At 35.0% G+C, this 7,476-nt stretch overlaps 1 pseudogene; it reads left to right on the plus strand.

Moving 5' to 3' along the window:
- The first annotated feature begins 394 nt into the window (after nt 1-394).
- Nucleotides 395-7,185, plus strand: LOC114712578 (ABC transporter C family member 3-like; annotated as a pseudogene).
- Nucleotides 7,186-7,476: the final 291 nt, after the last annotated feature.

A 7,476-nucleotide genomic window follows, 5' to 3' on the forward strand; every position in this document is an offset into this window, starting at 1 on the left:
ATTAGGAGTATTTTTTAATTCATCAACCATTGATGGGAGCATATGCCAAACATCTCTAAATCGTTCATCCCATATTCTCTCCAATTCCCAGTCAGCAGCATACACATTGAAGTTTGACTTAGTTCTCAACGAAGCTCTCTGTTTCAGAATCTCATCCCTTTCCAGGAAATTAGCTTTACTTGTTTTCATGCTTCTTCCTTGGGCATCACGTTAACTTATCCCCAGGACATCTGATCTAAACTTTCACTCTCTCTTTCTCACCCCCCTCTCCTTTTAAGCTGGAAATTTCCATTTTTCGATGTTGTAGAACCAGAAATTGGATCCACCACTGAATCCTCTGGCCCAGAAAGCTCCTTATTTGACGGGTAGTTTATTCCAGCTCATCAAGTAAGCTATGTCGTTCGCTTTGGCGGATCATCTCCTGAAACCCATTTTCTTCCATTTGTTGTCTGCTTCTCTCCATTCAGTGTTGTTACTTGCGTTTTTCGGTTTATGGATGTCGAACAAGATTGCAGAAGGTGCTAGAGATGGTTCCAAACAGAGAGTTAGAAGCACTCTGCATAAGAGAACTCTGTTTAGTGCTTTGGGTGCTTCAACATTTAATCATGCCATGTGTCAAATGTATTACTTCTATTGGCATAGAAATGGTTGCTCGGATGAGATGTTTGTGACCCTTTTGGATTTGGCGCTCAAAATAGTTGCTTCCAGTGTTATTTTCACTTGCTTGCGCACAGCATTTTTCAGTTCAGGTTATATGAAGTTTCCATTCTTCTTCAGAACTTGGTGCGCTTTATCTCTTCTTATTTCCTGTTATTGTTTTATGCTGGACATTTTTTTTTCTCCATAGAAAAGACGTTCAGTTAACCATCCAGTACTTGATTTCTGATGTTGTCTCCTTAATTGTGAGTGCATTCATTTGTTACTTGGGATTGTCTGAGAAAAATGAGGGTGGAGATAGTATTCTTCGGGAGCCTCTTTTGAAGGATAACACTGATCTTAATACTACGTCAGAGTCAAAGAAAACCAAAGGGGCAGAAACTGTTACCCCTTACTCAAATGCTGGAATTTTCAGCATTCTTACCTTCTCTTGGATGGGCCCTTTAATTGTGGGAGAAAGAAGATTTTAGACCTTGAGGATGTTCCACAACTAGCTAGTTGTGACAGTGCAGTTGGAGCTTTTTCTGCTTTCAGAAATAAAATTGAGGCTGAATGTGGCACCATAAAGAGAGTGACCACAATTAAGCTGGTGAAGTCGTTAATTGACTTAGCTTGGAAAGAGATTATTGTAACAGTTATTCTTGTTCTTTTAAACACGTTGGCTTCTTACGTTGGTCCATATCTCATTGACTCCTTAGTTCAAGAACTCCATGGCAAAGAAACTTCTGAAAATGAAGGTCTTCTTTTGGTGGTAGCATTTTTTATTGCAAAGCTTACAGAGTGCCTGTCACAAAGGCAAAGGGTCTTTAGGTTACAGCAAATTGGAATCCAGATCCGAGCACTGCTTGTGACAATGATTTACAGTAAAGCTTTGACTCTTTCATGCCAATCCAAGCAGGGGCGCACTACTGGGGAAATGATCAATTTCATTTCCGTTGATGCTGAAAGAGTTGGTGACTTTTGCGGTACATGCATCATTTCTGGATGGTTATTCTGGAAATTGTGTTGGCCTTGTTTATTTTGTATAAGAATCTTGGGCTAGCTTCCATTTCAGCTTTTATCGCAACTGTTATTGTAATGCTCACAAATGTTCCTTTGGGAACATTGCAAAAAAGATTTCAAGGCAAGTTGATGGAAATAAAAGATAGAAGAATGAAGGCCACCTCTGAGATTTTGAGGAACATGAGGATTCTGAAACTAGTAGGATGGGAAATGAAGTTTCTATCTAAGGTTATTGAGTTGAGGAAAAAAGAGGAAAGCTGGTTAAGGAAATATGTTTCTACAACTGCTATTACCACTTTTGTCTTTTGGGTTGCACCCACATTTGTATCCGTCGTTACTTTTGGTACTTGTATACTTATAGGGATCTCACTTGAATCTAGGAAGATCTTATCTGCACTTGCAACATTTCAAATGCTTCAACAATCTATTTATAGTCTTCCGGACACAATGTCAATGATAGCACAAACTAAGGTATCTCTGGATAGGATTGCATCATTCCTTTGTCTTGATGACCTGTAGTCAGATGCTATAGAGAAGCTTCCAGAGGGTAGTTCTGACATAGCAATTGAAGCAATTTACGAAAATTTCTCTTGGGATTTATTTTCACCTAATATGACATTGAAAAACACAAACCTTAGATTCTTTAAAGGCACTAGAGTTGCTATTTGTGGTACTCTTGGCTCAGGCAAGTCTAGTCTACTTTCTTCTTTTTTAGGAGAAGCGACAATGACATCTGGAATATTGAGAATATGTGGATCAAAAGCCTTTGTTGCTCAATCTCCATGGATTTAAAGTGGCAAGATCGAAGAGAATATACTATTTGGCAAGGAGATGAAAGGGAAATATATGACAAGGTCCTTAAAGCATGCTGCTTGGAGAAGGACTTGGAGATTCTGCCATTTGGCGATCAGACAATTTTTGGAGAGAGAGGAATCAATTTAAGTGGTGGGCAAAAGCAGAGAATACAAATTGCTTGAGCTCTTTACTAAGATTCTGATATATATCTATTTGACGATCCAAGTGCTCTGGATACTCATACGGGATCAAACCTCTTTAAGGTGGTAGTGACAATTTTGTTTACTATATGCAATATAGATTTGGCTATTCTAACTTGTATAGTATTGTATGCTCACTCGTATGTTTTTCAAATGATGATTCTTACATTGGCATCTCACTTGTTAAAATATTATAGTGATTAGCTCTTTTATTACTTCTATATGGAAGGAATGTTTGCTAGGCTTTTTAAGTTCAAAGACGGTCATTTATATCACTCATCAAGTAGAGTTCTTACCTGCTGCTGACCTTACCTTGGTGAGTGATTCTCAAAATTGTATCCTTATAAAATCAAAGAGGAATTATGATGTCTTGTATCCTTTGATCTTTTCATATCATATCTAATGTTTAGGTGATGAAAGAAGGTGAAAGTACTCAATGTGGAAAGTACAATGATTTACTTAACTCAAGAACCGACTTTATGAAATTTGTCGGTGCCCATAGAAAAGCTTTATCTGCCCTTGATTCATTAGATGGGAGGGAAGTATTTGATAAAAGAGGTAAATATCTCCAGTGCAAAAGTTGAAGAAGAAAAAGATACACGACATGGAAAAACAAATGATGTAATTGAACCAAAAGGCCAGCTTGTTCATGAGGAAGAAAGAGAAAAAGGTAAGGTTGGGCTCTCAGTCTATAGGAAATTTATTACAACAGCACATGGAGGGGCTCTTGTACCATGTCTATTGTTGGCACAAATTCTATGTCAACTTTTTCAAATTGGCAGCAACTATTGGATGGCATGTGCAACTCCCACTTCATCAGATGTGAAATCACTATCACAACCTATTCTCTTATTACTACTTATGTTGCTATATCAGTAGGAAGTTCTCTTTTTATCCTCACCAGAGCAATACTTCTTTTTGTTGCTGGTTACAACACTACAACTATGCTCCTTAGTGAAATGTACATGTGCATTTTTTGTGCCCCCGTGTCATTTTTCGATACCACTCCTAGTGGAAGAATCATTAATAGAGTAAGTAGAAACCTAGAATTTCCATTTTTCTATTTCTTGTTTTCTTATCTAGGCTAAATCGTAACAAAATATCATAGTTCATGTATATTAGATAACTTTCTCCTTCAAATTGATTGTCCCTCTCATCTCGTTGGTTTTTTTTTTTGTCAACTATATATCAAGAACAATCTACTAAGTCATTAACAATCTTTCATTTTCATTTTTGTTCTCTTGTAGGCTTCTATAGATCAAACTACCGTGGGTTTAAGTGTTCCCTATCAAGTAGGGCCATTTGCCTATACTATAATCCAGCTCCTAGGTAATATAATAGCAATGTCTCAGGCTGCATGGCAGGTTTTCATTATCTTTATACCTGTGATATCAATCAGTATTTGGTATCAGGTATTTTGCTTTAAGCATGTAATCTTACATTATTTAAGCTTTCACATATTTCTTTTATGTACATCCTTTGCTTTCCTACATTGGCTTTATGGCTTTGCCAACAAAGATTATGTACTTATTTGACAACTTTATGTTACATATGATCAATACTTCACCATGTTGCATGTTTGACAAACTATGCCTTACAATCTTGTCATTCTGAAGCAATATTATATACCAGCTACTCAAGAACTATCGTGATTAGTTGGAATATGTAAAGCTCTAATCATCTAACACTTTGCTGAAACCATTTCAGGGTCAACCACCATCAGGGGTTTGACCACAATCAAGATTTTCAAAAATAAACATGAAATTAATAGATAAGTATTCTCGGCCGATGTTCAATATGGCACTATGGAATGATTGTGCCTCTGCTTGGACATGTTGTCTTCTATCACTTTTGCCTTCTCCTTGATATGTTTGGTATTTATGCCAAAGGGCACTATAAATCCAGGTATCTAATTCAATTATGTTAGCTTAATAGATTGACAGATACCATGCTTGCATAAAGGAGGTATGGAGGGAAATTATTAACCTTCTATTTTGTTTCTTATTTCTAAAGGTATCATTGGTTTAATTATTACATATGGACTTAATTTGAACTTGCTACAAGCTTCATTAATGACATCTTTATGCAAGATGGAGAACAAAATGATATCAGTAGAAAGAATACTTCAATATAGTTGCATTCCAAGCAAACCTCCTCTTAAAATAAAAGAAAATCAACTAGATTATTCTTGGCCAGCACACAGAGAAGTTGATATTTGTGATCTACAGTTAGTCTGATCTAGTGATGAATTCAACTCCATGTCCATATCTGAATCATATGTTGCATGTTAGGATCTCGTTTTCTAGTTATTGTGGCAAATAGTTTATAACACCTAAGTTTTCCATCTATTGAGGTTTGGAACATATCTCCAAAAAGCTATGGTTATGCCGATAAAAAGATCTAGTACATTCAATCCGCAATATAAGAGCTAATTAGGGGGTTAGATTTATTCCTAAATATAAGATCTCAATCCACTTTGTCTTCCATCTTTTCCCAAAATATCTCTATTGAATGCCAAGGGTTTCCACCAAGGGATAATTCTAATCATACAATGCATATGATTGAAGATGACAGTTTAGAGATATCAACACACATTTGTGACAAATAACCAACTTCTTTTAATATTCCAAAATTAGTTATCCAGCTTTTTATATTACGGACTAGAGGTGGTACTTTCTTAATGCTTTTATCATTACATGTTAATAATATAAGTATGCATGCATATGATGAAGGTTCGTTATGCCCCACATTTGCCACTTGTGTTGCATGGCATGACATGTAAATTGCGTGGAGGACAAAAAACGAGCATCATAGGGAGAACAGGAAGTGGTAAAACATCTCTCATACAAACTCTTTTTCGGATCATTGAGCCAACTTTTGGGAAAATTATAATTGATGGCATCAACATCTCATCACTTGGACTTCATGGTTTAAGGTCTAGACTTTGTATTATTCCTCAAGAGCCAACAATGTTTGGAGGGATAGTGAGAAGTAACCTAGACCCATTGGATGAGTATGATGATGAACAAATTTGGGAGGTAAGAATGCTTTTATTTGATAAAAACATGCATACAAACAAATATCTACGTTTGTTTCTTAATGTGGTTTTGCCTTTTATGGATTGACACACTTTTAGGCTTTGGATAAGTGTCAACTTGGAGATGTAGTTTGAAAGAAAGAAGGAATGCCAAACTCTGCAGGTTGGTCTTTTATTTTTATTTTTATTTTTTGAGAAAAAAATTGATATGCAAATTCCTGAAATTTCATCTCATTCTTAATTAAATCTTTTGAGGTTTTTTTTTTATTTTGCCCTTGTAGTTTCCTCAATTTATAGGTGTTTTCCCTATACTTGCAATTTGTTAGTTTCTAATAAAAACATCATCAGTAGCTGATGACTAGGTTCTCACTCTACATACACTTGAATACTTGAATTAATTTGGCCACATGGATAATAAAATAAAAATCAACCAGATTATAGATTATGTAGTGTAAAGAGATGATTACAAGCATAGTAATTTCTTATTCTTATGTTAATAATAAATCAATCTTATTCTATCGTTTTGTTTTCAAGAGAACCTCTTTTTTATCTTGTATATTGCGGCAACTTATGTGTCACTTAGTTAGCAATCACATAAGCCCTAATTAATACTACCTCTGGTCCTTAATATAAGATTTAGTTGACTAATTTGAAGAAATTAAAAAAAATTAAGTTAGTTATTTATAATAAATAGGTGCCGTTAATTAGCTAAATCTGCTATTTGATAGAACTTTTAATATGTGCAACTACTACAAGGATTATTTTTTTAAAAAAATGGATGAATATAAAAGACAAAGTGTATTGATTTCTTATATTTATGACCAAATTGAAAGTCAAACTTTCTCTTATATTAAAAATAGGAGTACTAAATTGTTAGCATGGGGATTAATGCCTATGATTGAGTAAACTATAAGATCCAATTAAATTAAAAGAACTATAGGAATTTGGTTAAAAATTAGGTGAAACTACAAGGAATGATGAATTAATTTTCTATTTTTTCTTTTCATGAACAAAAACATATAATGTTGCTCTTGACCAAAGAACTGAAACTTTCTTGCTTTGGTGAAAATGGTGAGAATTGGAGCACGGGTCGGAGCCAATTGATTTGCCTTGGTAGGGTACTACTTAAGAGAAGGTGTTAGTGCTTGATGAAGCTACTGCATCAGTTGATACTGCCACAGATAATTCGATTCAGCAAACTCTTCGGCAACACTTCTCTGACTGTACAGTCATTACCATTGCACATAGAATAACTGCTGTTCTTGATAGTGATATGGTTCTTCTTCTCAATCAAGGTAAGTTAAGATTCTTTTTTTATTCTTCTTTGAACTTTATTAGTTTCTGTACTTTGTGATGTGCCTTTTCAATTTACATACAATTTCCATGGATATTGATGCAGGAATGGTTGAGGGGTGTGACTTAGAGAACAAATCATCGTCTTTTGCCCAACTTGTAGCAGAGTATACCATGAGATCCAAATCCAGTTTAGAGTAAGGAGCTTCTCACTGATTATTTAGTGAAATAACATAAGATGGTTTCTGAGATGATGAGAAGAATTTAGGGAAATCTTCCTTCTGTGGCATAAAAATCCTACACAGTTACTATGTTTCACCTCATGATCATTTGTTTGTATACACTGAAATCACTTGTTGATTTTGTGTTATTCTTAAAGCAGGTGCTCTCAAAATCTGACATGAGAAGTTAAAAATTTTCTAGCTCAAATCATTAAAAATATGGTAATTCAATCTTTCAATTTAAAAAAAATGAAATATATACTAACATTGC

This window comes from Neltuma alba, unplaced genomic scaffold (assembly GCF_004799145.2).
Source record: "Neltuma alba isolate B1F8T4 unplaced genomic scaffold, ASM479914v2 tig00011375_pilon, whole genome shotgun sequence".
In the NCBI taxonomy this organism is placed as follows: Eukaryota; Viridiplantae; Streptophyta; class Magnoliopsida; order Fabales; family Fabaceae; genus Neltuma; species Neltuma alba.